This window comes from Phoxinus phoxinus (genome assembly GCF_949152265.1).
Source record: "Phoxinus phoxinus genome assembly, chromosome: 7".
NCBI lineage: Eukaryota > Metazoa > Chordata > Actinopteri > Cypriniformes > Leuciscidae > Phoxinus > Phoxinus phoxinus.
Genome location: NC_136882.1, coordinates 26,705,760 through 26,719,143, shown reverse-complemented (window position 1 = coordinate 26,719,143; position 13,384 = coordinate 26,705,760). Strand labels below are relative to the sequence as shown.

At 41.4% G+C, this 13,384-nt stretch overlaps 1 long non-coding RNA gene across 3 annotated transcripts in view; it reads right to left on the bottom strand.

Annotated features, from left to right (window-relative positions):
* LOC307001494 overlaps positions 1-13,384 on the bottom strand; it is a 92,163-nt gene that overhangs the window by 24,369 nt on the left and 54,410 nt on the right. For 2 of the 3 annotated variants that reach the window (XR_013798250.1, XR_013798253.1), the window contains exon 5: positions 10,635-11,625. The exons of the other annotated variant lie outside the window; for it this stretch is intronic. This is a non-coding gene — a long non-coding RNA (uncharacterized lncRNA). Of the gene's footprint in view, positions 1-10,634; positions 11,626-13,384 lie in introns of those variants that run through there. 3 annotated transcript variants of the gene reach the window in all.

The window sequence follows — 13,384 nt, the reverse complement described above, 5'->3', positions numbered from 1 at the left end:
GGCCCTCTCAATAAAGAAGAGTTTTTATTAGGCCCTTTACTGTCCGAGCTCTGCACTATGAATTTTCCCACATTGGTGTAAGTGTGGCAGGCCTCCTCTGCTCTTAGAGGCATCCTGCTGAGGCCTCCCCTTCCCATAGCTCCGCGTAGGAGCTATCATCTCTGGCTAGAGACTGTGGTTGAGTATGAAAATCTAAACAGGTTCTTGGCTTCAGCAATAAGCATGATAGCCTCCCTGGTATGGGGGTTGACACTGGTCCCCCCGAAATTAGCTGGCTAGACCCCATAGGCTATAGGCCGAACTCCTTTAAAGGAACCCCCCTCTAAAGTCGGGCTGTGGTATCCATGTCCTTGAGCTGGCTCTGGGTCAAGTCCTTCGTGTGAAAGCACAAAGTTACTTTCTCGTTAGCATGAAGCTCGGGCAGTGGCCACAGGGAGTAGTGCTACTGGCAGCCTGCCGTGTAAGCAGTAAGGGGTTTTAACTCTGAAGTTAAAAGTGCTTTGTGCTTGTAAACAGCCATAATTGGCGAAGCATCCCCTCAGCATGGCAGCGTGGGTAGATCGTTCCCCTAGCGCTTTGACGCAGTGCGAGTTCCCTTTCGAAAGGGAACGTCTCAGGTTACGAATATAACCTATGTTCCCTGTTCTAAGCGCCCTTTTATACTTCCTGGTTGCACTAGAGCATGACGTAATGGCTAACGCCGGCCAATAGGATTGTCGTGATCATACAGTGTTTCAGTCATCATTAGTCACGCTGAGGCGTTCCCCTAGCGCTTTGATGCAGTGTCTCGTTCACTGTTCTCAGGGAACATAGTTTACAGTCGTAACCTGAGACGTTTTGCCAACAGAAATCAGCTAATTTAAATTGTAATAACATGTCACAGTATTACTGTTTTTACTGTATTTTTGATCAAATAAATGCATCCTTGGTGAGATTAAAGGGATAGTTCACCCAAAAATTAAAATTCTGTCATCATTTAATCACCCTCAAGTTGTTTCAAACCTGTATGAGTTTCTTTCTTCTGTTGAACACAAAAGAAGATATTTTGAAGAATGATGGTGACCAGACAGTTGATGGACCCCATTGACTTCCATAGTAGGAAAAAAAGATACTATGGAAGTCAATGGGGTCCATCAACTGTCTGGTCACCAACATTCTTCAAATGACAGAATTTTCATTTTTGGGTGAACTATCCCTTTAAGAGACTTTCAAAAAATATTACAAAACCTTAATGTTTCCAATCTTTTCACCTGTAGTGTAAATTGTTTCTATATATAATGGTTTTATGTTGACTATGTGTTTTTTTGTTTACCTTTTGTATATCTCTTTTAATTTATCCATTCCTCTTTAAAATACATACAAGAACAAGAATTTGATACACTGCCGATTTTGCAGGTTTCCCCACTTACAAAGTATGTAGAAGTCTGTAATTTTTATCATAGGTACTCTTCAACTGTGAGTGACGGAATCTAAAACAAAAATCCAGAAAATCACATTGTATGATTTTTAAATAATTAATTAGCATTTTATTGCATGACATAAGTATTTGATACACTGCAGCAGGGATTTTCGCCCACTGCTCCATATACACCTTCTCCAGATCCTTCAGGTTTCAGGGCTGTCGCAGGGCAATACAGACTTTCAGCAAAGATTTTCTATTGGGTTCAGGTCTGGAGACTGGCTAGGCCACTCCAGGACCTTGAGTTGCTTCTTACGGAGCTACTCCTTAGTTGCCCTGGCTGTGTGTTTCGGGTCGTTGTCATGCTGGAAGACCAAGCCATGACCCATCTTCAATGCACTTACTTAGGGAAGTACTTAATACGGTACCCTTTGCAGAAAACCATCCCCAAAGAATGATGTTTCCACCTCCATATTTCACGGTTGGGATGGTGTTCTTGGGGTTGTACTCATCCTTCTTCCTCCAAACACGGCGAGTGGAGTTTAGACCAAAAAGCTCTATATTTGTCTCATCAGACCACATGACCTTATCCCATTCCTCCTCTGGATCATCCAGGTGGTCATTGGCAAACTTCAGACTGGCCTGGACATGCGCTGGCTTGAGCAGGGGGACCTTGCGTGCGCTGCAGGGTTTTAATCCATTATGGCGTAGTGTGTTACTAATGGTTTTCTTTGAGACTGTGGTCCCAGCTCTCTTCAGGTCATTGACCAGGTCCTGCCGTGTAGTTCTGGGCTGATCCCTCACCTTCCTCATGATCATTGATGCCCCACGAGGTGAGATCTTGCATGGGGCCCTAGGCCGAGGGAGATTGACCGTCATCTTGAACTTCTTGCATTTTCTAATAATTGCACCAACAGTTGTTGCCTTCTCACCAAGCTGCTTATCTATTGTCCTGTAGCCCATCCCAGCCTTGTGCAGGTCTACAATTTTATCCCTGATGTCCTTACACAGCTCTCTGATCTTGGCCATTGTGGAGAGGTTGGAGTCTGTTTGATTGAGTGTGTGGACAGGTGTCTTTTATACAGGTAACGAGTTCAAACAAGTGCAGTTAATACAGGTAATGAGTGGAGAACAGGGGGGCTTCTTAAAGAAAAACTAACAGGTCTGTGAGAGCCGGAATTCTTACTGGTTGGTAGGTGATCAAATACTTATGTCATGCAATAAAATACAAATTAATTATTTTAAAATCATACAATGTGATTTTATGGATTTTTGTTTTAGATTCCGTCTATCACAGTTGAAATGTACCTATGATAAAAATTACAGACCTCTACATGCTTTGTAAGTAGGAAAACCTGCAAAATCGGCAGTGTATCAAATACTTGTTCTCCCCACTGTATGTATCCAAAGACATGGAATCAAAAGTTGCTTTTATGACTTCTGTTCCAGTTTGACAGGCTAACACCCATGGAGGCCATGCCAAATGTGCCTAGAAATAACACCGGGCCTCCCTACTGTCTCTGAGATTGCCCGCCTAGGAGCCTGGCACACACCATGGCGCATGCAAAAACCCTGTGGGTTATACTCATGTAGCATATTTGATAATGCAATGCAGACTCCCAGCTTTACTCCTCTATCTGCCCTCATTGTCGGGCAGGCGCAAATAATTGCTGTGGCTGCTTCTGTGCCCAACCTCATCTGATCCAGACGGGTATATCCGAAACACAAGTCATTAATAACAATGACACAAAGCGTTACTACATAAACACTTAGTGAATGGCGGGCGCTGCGCGCCACACACCTCCACCACTCTCCTGTTCCCCTGTAATCAGAGCAGTGAGGTAATGAATGTGGAAGATAACCCCTCCATTGGGCGGAAGGGGAGATAAAGTCGAAAGTGATTAAGAAGAGGCGGGTGGTGAAGAGGAGGTGGTTGGAGATGCTGTTATGGGGTCCTGACAAAAGGTGCAGGTGTAGCAGTACATTCTGGACAGGAGCTGGTCTGACAGGTGACCACAAAACTACACCGAACAAGCAGGTAATTACCCAACCAAGGTAATTTACTGGACTAAGTGCCACTTTTGCCGCCCTGTTGGTGTGACTGTGTGCAATTATGCATAGAGGTCTAACAATGGAACATGTGTGCCATTCAGGAGGTGGGCTGAGCCGACTGGCCCGAGACCACCAAAGACAGACATGCGCCACGTCAACCATGGATAAAAAGAATGACAGTGGTAAATAAATCCTCAAAAAGAAAGGTAAGTGTTGACTGACTTTAAACATTACTTTAAGCTGGCATAAGCAAGCAGTAGTATGTAATTTCGATATATATAATGATGCCAATTTCAAAATAAGAACATCTTATAGGAAAGCTGCATCTATAATTGTCTAAAGATGACTGACATTTTAAGACAGCTACACTGGCTGATGTAAATGCAGTCTACTCTTTTTTATTTATATATATATATAATTTTAAATTTATGACATAGTGAGCATTCATCCCCTATTTGTGCTTCTTTGTTTCATTTACACATCTCAATATTTATAAGACACTTTTAGGCCTTGTGTATGACAAAAATACAAACTTAAATGAACATTTACATATTTTCTCTTTTTAAGAGTCAATCCGATAATGAATTGAAACTACAGGCGATTCTAGTCCAATATTTACATGTTCATTTATTTATAAGACCCCCTGTCTTTCATCTCAGCCCCTAAAAATCTGTGATTGACAGCTGATAGCACCCTTTAAAGAAACTGATAATGTAATGTACACACACACACACACACACACACACACAAAAGCCGCATCTGTTGCTGGATCTGTGCATGTTCTTCAAATGCAACTTTTTCCCCCATCCACTTTTTAAATAGCAATCAGGATACAATCAATATATTTTCTTTAAAACCTACATTCATTTCTGCTTGATGTCAATGATTCAAATAATACATTTTAAATCATATCCAACAGCACAGTGAGTGCAAATGATAAAAGCTTGTGTGAAATAACGCACCTCCCTGCCCATACAATAATTTCAGCAATAACGTAATATTGAGAAATAAAAGGCCCTAATAAATGAGTTGGAGTTGTCCGCTTCCTGATGCAGTCTCTACCCTGTGCGCGAAGACATCATTATGCAGAGACAAATGAGTGTGCGTATGTGTACACGGGTAGGCTACGTGTGTATGTGTGCGCACAAGCATGTTTGTGTGGATGGAAGTCTTAAGAGCTCACTCAGAATTCACATCCATCTAGACAAGCGGCAGGCTGATAATAAACGCCCCTCAGCCTGATGATGGCTTAATTACCAGTGTAAAGAAAGTGTTTAATCTCTGACCCGTTTCATGTTCTCGCCACTCTCTTTCTCCGGGAGTGTGTGTGTGCGTGTAAAAGACACTGCTGCGTCCCACTCGTAGAGAGACCCCTGCCGTCTGCCAGGGGCCTGTAGGGTGCAATTAGAAACCACTAAATGAAGTTGACTATACGGTTTCATTTTTCGTTTTCTCTTTCTCCACCCCCTCCTCCTCTTCAGCCTGCGTAATTAACATGGAAAACTATGTGTTATGCCAGAGACAAAAGTCTAGAATCTCAAGACTGCTGCTGGTAAGGAAAAATGGTTTTGTTTCCATGTTCATATATAAGTACATTATCATCATTGCATTTCATATTTTATTACTATTTAGTACCACAGTGCAGTACATTTCATGTACTACACAGTGGTACTAAATAGTACTAAAATATAGCTTTAGGGGTACAACTGCTAGTCACTGGGGCAGTACATTCAAAAGGTAGCCTACTAATATGTACCCTTAAAGAGATAGTTCGGCCAAATATCACACTAAATAATAATTTTCTCACCCTCATTTTGTTCCAAACTGTCCTTTTTTTAGGAACACAAAAGAAGATATTTTAAAAACACTGGGGTCCAAACAACATTGGACCTAGCTGACTTTGATAGTACGGGCAAGGACACCCAAAATACATTTTTCTAAATATTTAATATATACACTGCAGGTTTGGAACAACACGAGGGCGAGTAAATGATCACAGAATTTGGGTGAACTAGACCACTGAAGTACTAATATGCACCCCTCATGTGTAGATAAGGTGTACATTCTGAGGGTACTGGCCCAGTGACCCCAGCAGTTGTATCCCTAAAGGTGCTATTTTACACACTTACATGCCTTTAAAAAAACACTCAACCAGACTCTCAAGGGCAGGATATACTTCAAGCGAGACCAAAAAGCAAACTGGTGTGACATAAGTTCACACCTCTGAACTACCACTGGACCGTGGCGATTATGTAATGGGTGCTATTATTACGCAATAGGTTAACAGTATATTGCTGCTCAGGTATTTCAAACTTCTCCTCATCCCTAAGTGAAGAACGAAAAAGAACTTGGCCGTGAGTGGCCTTCAGCTGTCCAGTTCCAGAGTGATAAATGACACAGCACTAGTAAACTGAACAGCTCCATTGACAGAAGTCTGAAGGCACCAAGGACCACTAAATCCATGCGTCTCAGCTACACAAACAAAGTCAATCCACCTGAGACGGCAGGGGACAGGATGCCGGGCTACTTATAGCAACCTGAGAGCCGTAAACAAGAATGGCAGGAAAGCTGCTCGGGACAAGATGCTTTGAAGTGCCCTAGCGCTAAACTAGTCCGATCGGTCAGGCCAGCATCTTTTGAAGGCAGGTTATCCTCAACAGCCGCGTGTCCTGTTGTGAACGAATTGTTTCCTCTTTCAATTTGTCTTCATTTTTTAGTTGAAATTGACACTTTGCAATTGTTCTACTGGGTGAGGCCGGGTTCTCCTAAATGCAAGGCTCTACCGGTGACTGTTCAGTGTTTTCTAGTAGGGAGTCAGGTGCCGGGTCTGAAGTAGTGAATCAGTGCAGGTGACACTACTGTGACACTCCAAAGGCATCTCCTGTGGGATGACCTCCCACTAACTGGCCATTTCCTCTATCCACTGGGTCATGACCTTTTCTGCATCGGCAAAGTGAAACCATTAGTCATGGGAGTGAGGTCATTCTACAGGAACACCATACATCACTCCATATATTAGAGAGGCTATGAGATGTCAGCATTAATCTTTCTAATCTCTGTGGTTTTAATGTTGGCCTTTGACTCTGACAAACTCACAGTTCATAAAAGCATACAGGAACTTTCTCTGTAGGATATGATTTGAAAGAGTTTCAGAGTTTTGCTCACCAAATGCGATTACAAACTTTGAGAGCTCAGGTAACGTGTGACAGGGCTAAAGCGCTTTTCCATTAAATGCAAAAGTGCGGATGTATAAAACGGCAAAGGAATACATGCTCTGGTTGTTGAGAGCGCAACGAGACCCCTTGTGTGCGCAATCAAAAGCATGATTTTTTTTTATAATTCACATTTACAGAGTAATCCGAGTAGACACTGTTAGGGGGGGCAACAGTTTAGGACCCAAGGACCAGATGTTTGAAAGAAGACCCGGAGTCAGAATTATAATAAATTGAAGAAAAGTTTTACTGAAGATAGTTTGCAGTTTCATCATCAGAAGTCAGCTTCAATACTGACACAGGAGTTCGTAGGCCGCCCCACTTACAGTTACAAAGATCACAGCAGTTATACCATTTCCAAGGTCTAAGCTGTGTCATTGCTTACAGGTTGAATGAATCTCATTGGCTAAGAAACAGATAAACATGGCAATTTTCCACGCAATTTACACACATCTATCTGTATACAGATAGACTGAAACATCGATTATGCAGCTGAGACTCGGACCCTGAAGTTAAGCACGTCATGACCCTTCAGGTCGCAAATTTGGTTTGCTGGGCGCCAACATGTCCCGAACAACAACTCAGTCAATCTCCAATAATGCCAGTGGTTCCTCAACCTGTAACCAAGAAGACTAACACACACCGACACACAGCTTTTCCAAGGTTGGATTTGGCCAGGCTCTAACTATAAACAGGAGAGTATTCTCAAAACATCAAGAAAATGCGTTCTTTCTCTCAAGGAGAGCTACATGTACACTTAAGTCTAACTGGAAAGTAAGGCTTTAACAAAGAAATGGTCCCTTAAACTATTGGCTTCAATGACCCCTATATGTTTTAACACGTTTAAGACCTTTCTCAAACACAAGTTCCTATTTCATTTCTGGGACCCGGGCTAAATAAGCAAGCACTGTTACTGTATTCATATATCAAATACATACATTAAAGAATACATGAAAATAACATTTCAGTAATCACACTGGTAACTTTTATAACAAAGTAAAATCTCCAGAGATGTCATTCAACTCATTTGATATTTAGAAGGACAAATATTGATTAATAACTTGATTATAATCACCCATTACATATACATTGAAGCAGCAGTGGATTCCAATCCACCCCTTCAACACATAATAACACATACAAACAACTGTCCTCTAACGCTGATAAGATTTGCAAAGCGTCACCTGTGTAATCTGAGAGCAAGGAAAAGGAAGTTCTCAGATAATCCTCAAATCAGAACATTCATTGAGCTTAAAACTCTTTTGATACAGTACGCCTACTGCTAAATTTGACTCAACCAAAACACAGAACTAAAATATATTTAGAAAGTACATAGAGTCGGCCGTGGCGCTGATAAATGTTTCGTCACTAATAATACTAGCAGTTTACTCGGTCTATGGATTTGCTAAAGAAGGATTTGTGCAGCTTCTCTCTGTGTATCCTATTACCCACTTGAATTTTGATAAAAATCATATTTGTTTTATTACCTCAGCCAATGAAATCAAGGCTCAAACCATCATTGTGATTAATGAAAGCAGCGCCCTTTTCCTGTGGGCAAAGAGAGGGCATCCTCATCCAACTGGCCCATCCTTACTTTCCTTTTCCAAATAAACACAGCAATGTCAACCGTCGAAGCACATTTAGTTTTGACCCGAGGGCCGCGAGATATTCTTAGCTCACTGATCGTGCTCCAAGTGCTCACTGAAAGCGCTCTTTCGCTGGTGCAGGGAACGAGTGCGGAGCTGCACGTTGGCCTACCCCGAACAGGAAATTCCACAGCTCTCCCTAGCCTCTGAACACAATACTACTCAAAACACACAAGATGAAGGCAGAGAGCGGGAGCAGGCCAGAACGTTGTTCTGTCTCTGTAGATATCCCTCTTTCAACCTCTAATCATCCTTCTCAAATAGGGTACGAATATGCATTATGTAACTGAGACAGGAAAGGAAAGCCAAAACACACAGAAACAAAGTGTAAAGAACAATCAAGCTTTGATACAGGTCGCGGAGATTCGGTTTGCAGGCTGAGTCAGCATGAAAGGGCCGCAGAAAGAGTTTAGCCTCTGGGTTGACCGCCGATAAGAGCATTTAATGGGATTTGAGAAAATGATAATCCCGTCCGTGACTATAACCTTTCTCTTTCAACGCGCTCTCGAGAGGGGACAGGCTCACCTTTAAAAGTTAACATTTACAAATACAGTATATTTCCTACTGTAAGTGCCGGCAAATCAGTTCAATCTATTAATTAATCTGAGAACCCTGTGCAGGGGATGACAGTAGTCTCACAACAGGATATGCAGCTGAATAGGATTAATGGGTCGCCGTTCCTCGTCATTCGGTTCAACTCGTATGCATCCGTTTAAATTAATGTGAATTTGGGTGTCCATTAACCAGCCTCATGATGCTCGCGAACCCTCTTTCCGTGTATTGACCTAAACGCACAGCGTGTTATGGTACAGTGAAAGGAGAATGGGCGGGCAAGCCAAATGAACAGAGAAGCCTTCGTATTCTGCACTTTTATCAAAGAGTTACTGCTGTGCTCAAGTCAATAGAAAAAGCCCCAAGACTTTTTTGCACGGGGTCTACCGCACTCTTAGGTAGCGATCGGATGTAATACGTACAATTACTTGTGTCTTCTGAATGGAGTATTTCAGCAGGCCAGAATTCCCCAGCTTCCCCCATTTGATTTTCCTCAATTTTGGCAAATCCTCCATTTTCCTGGAATTAACTGATAACACGTCCATAGACTGTGAGCGGTCAATCAATACTTGTCATTCACAATGTCAGAAAGGGGTATAAATCTGGTGACAACTTGCAAAAAAGATCTATATAAAAATGCCTGAATGACGGAACTTGTATGGAGAGGGTCTCCTTTAGATACAAAATTATTCATGAAACGTTCTTACCCCTGAGGTAAGATGTCAGATGCCAATGTCAGGTGACGATTGTGGTTGCATCCATACACATCTGGACTAGGGAAGCGCACCCATATTCCCACACAAATGATTTAATATGGGTGGTCACTGGTCACAATCATACACACACACTTTAACACTAAATGTTATTCAGTGTAGAAATAATATATTAAACATTTTGTGTATTATTTAATTTAATAAATAAAAAAAATAAAAAAAACAACCGGACCTATGTGGAAAAAGTAACGGCTGTTCTGTAAAATTAGAAATCAGTTTTTCCACATCGCTGTAAAGGAATTTTGGAAGCCCACAAACCCTTCAAATGTGCTAAATTATTCTGCAAAGAGTGGGCCAAAATTTCTCCACAGCGATATGATTATCTGCTTGACTGCAGTTGTTGCTCCAAAAGAGTGGAAAAGGTGGTTATGTTCAGGGTGCAATTACTTTTTCACCAAGGCAACAGAAGACTGGGTGTCACCTTTCATAGCATTGTTACTTGAGGGAGAGGAGTTGAAGTTCTCCTCCACAGGCTCATGTCAGGTATATATATATATAGACATACTACTCAGGGTGCACTTCCTTCTCCCCGTATCTTTCCAGAAGCATGGTATATCTAACGACGATTAATTTGGCAACTTCTGACATGTTTTGTGGTTTTTCATTTACATATAATTACACTTTAATAGGAGAGTGACAAGTGCAGGGACTGTTAAGTGGCAGACAGCACACAGGCTGTACGGGACCCCCTAAGATACAAGATGACAAGACGCAGCACTGGCTGCATCTCCCGCTAATTAAATGAATCAATTAAGAGACTATTGTTGCAACTGTGTAACTGATGTTCTATAGTGGCAATAACAGTCCCACTGGGAGCCCCTTCACTGCATTAAAACACTGTCCTCTACAACTCCATTTGATATCATTAGAAACACTTATTTGCGTCTCGCTGTCATGGCAGGGGAAGCTGTGAATTATGGAAATGTAGGTTGACCACAACAGGGCCCAGTGTGAGACGGGATAGGTTCGCTTCCTGGACTCCAAGGAGGCCTTGCACTCCTAAACTCGGAAGTTCCTCAAAGTTCCCTGATGAAAACAGATCCCAGCATCAGCGCATCTGCCGATTAGTCACTAGGTAAGGGTCAGTCATTTGCATAGCTTCCCCGCTATGTGACTCTTGCTTTATGCGGATCAATTATCATATTAAATTTACCCTCCTCAGTTAAACTGATTAAGTTCCAAATTGTTTCCAATGGCCGTCATTAATCCTTAACACGGGCTAAATGGTTTTCCTACAAATTTGATTGGGCTTGTGTATCAAGGGCCAATTTTTTGCATAATAATTCTGAACCCTGTTTAATTTCCAGTGTCAGGATGCGGTATGAACATACACAATCCAATTGCCATTAAGTTAATGTACAATTTAAAATTCTCAGGATGATAATTGGGGTCTGAAGCGATGGCAGATGTGTGAGGTGACATCCATTCGCACAGAATGAGGACTAATTTTCTTCAGAATAGCTTGGAACTTAGCAAAAAAAGACAGAGTAACAAAGTCATTCAACCTAGATGGAATTTTATAGCAATTCGCTGCTAAATTAAATGATTTATGAATGTGATTTTGGTTTCTAACAAAGGTTTATTTTTGCAATTATTTTGCTCTTCCACCACAGGATGGAAGTAAAATTGCATCACTACATACCCACAATCCACAAACATAATTTCAGCAAAGGGGGTCAAGGACAGTACTCAACTAACACGTAGCATGCAGACACATACCGAGCCAGGCAAAATGTGCGGATTGGTGTCCGTCGAAAGCCTTTGAAAGCCTAAACTGTTTATCTAAACGGTTGAAGCCTGGCAGGACATGAGTGGGCCGCTCTGTCATGGCGTCTGGCCTGGCTGAACTCAGGTAGCCAACGGCAACATGGTAACAGTGTCTCAGATCAGTGGATGACTGGAGACTGTTGTCAGTCTTGAGGAGTGAAACCTGACGACGGGAGTCAGATCGCTACACAAACACAGCAGGGCTGCTGACCACAGCAACTGGCCTGAAAATAATAAGTAGTCATTTAGGACACACATACCCAAAGAGGTTAACAGTACACTTACCATAGCTCATTGAATAACTGGAGTCTCAGTGGATAAATTAGATATACATCCACATACTGTATGTATGTGGATTTTTATTGTAATTTTTTACTTCAAATTTTAGTGATACATTAGACATTTATATCTGACAGTTATAAATGTATATCAGAGGTATCCTTAACCAAACATTTTTCGTAATTGACAGAATATTTTTAGCAGTGATGGAAAAATCTGAAAGCTATCTGTCATTTTGACAGATTACACTGAGGCTGATGTATTGTAACTTGTAACTGTAATTCTCCCTCCTGTCCGCTTGGTGGCGAGTGCGTTCTTGCTGACTATGTTAATATTCAACGAATGGCTTTTCTGAGTTACATAACGTCATGATATTACATGATACGGATTTCGGTAAATTGGACTATATATATTTCAACATATTTTCTGATGTTCATTCATGTTTATTTCGTTCTGTAAGGTAGAAGGAGTAATGATGGCGTTCACTCGTGCTTCACTTCGCTTGAACAGAGGCGCTACAGTGATCTCGCACGCCACATTAAAGAGCGCCAAAATAAGAAGAATTTGAAAGCTGAGACTTTGTTTCAAAAGTAACAAAGCCTATTGCAATCTATTGGACAAACATTCATGATGGAAACCTGAAAAGTGGCGCACACCACACGGTCTCTGTTCTAGGCTAATCTAGGCTATATACTTGTCCTGTAAGTTTGTAAATAAAAATGAAAATGTGAACAAAAACAGAGCCTATTAAACGACTTATTAAAATATGACTATTAAAATGACGGGTAATAGATGTATTTCAAAATTAATATACATTTTTCATACTGTGAAATGTAGCCTATATACTTTCATACACACACACACACATCATATATATATATATATATATATATATATATATATATATATATATATACATACATACATATACACACACACGGATATTCATTTGAGGTTAGCTAAAGACTACATTGATAATCAATGTGGGATATTATATACATAGCTTTATAAACAGAAAATTAGCAGAAAAGCTGAATATATAAATACTATTTTTAAAAGGTTTCTTTTGCAGATAATGTCTATTGTTCATCTTTTTCATACTGTGCCCACACAAACACAAATCACTTTTTGCACCTTATGAATTCTAATTAAGTTGCTCTGCTGCATCTATGGGATTTGATCCCCAGCTGTGTAGCTTGGCTTTGGATATTACCCGACGTCCTTCATGAAAACGCTCAGAAGCTCTCTCTCTCTCTCTGTGTCTCTCTACCTATCTTTATCTCTGCTTCCTGTGCATTCTTGTGCCCACTTGTCAGATGGTGAGGCTAACCTCTGTTTCTGCACCCGCCAACTCACGCTATCCAGTGTCAGAGAATCAAATGAACCATTTCCACAGCACTGATGCCCCCGTGACAGACAGGCCGAGGAGGCTAGGCACATCAGCTCGGATGGCTCAACGGCTGACAGCAAGGTCAGGAGAGTTACGGCTCCACTCAGTCCAGGATGGGCAGCATTTGGTCGAGCTAGCAGCCTCAAAGATCTCTGTGATTTACCTGCACCAGATTATATTACAATGAAACTTAATGGGTCTGTCCAAATACCCACTCTTGCGGTCTTTGCATTTGACCACTTGTCTACTTACACGACGTATTTCCTTTATCTGGCCACAAATGTGTTTAGAACATTTGATTACCAGATGGGAAA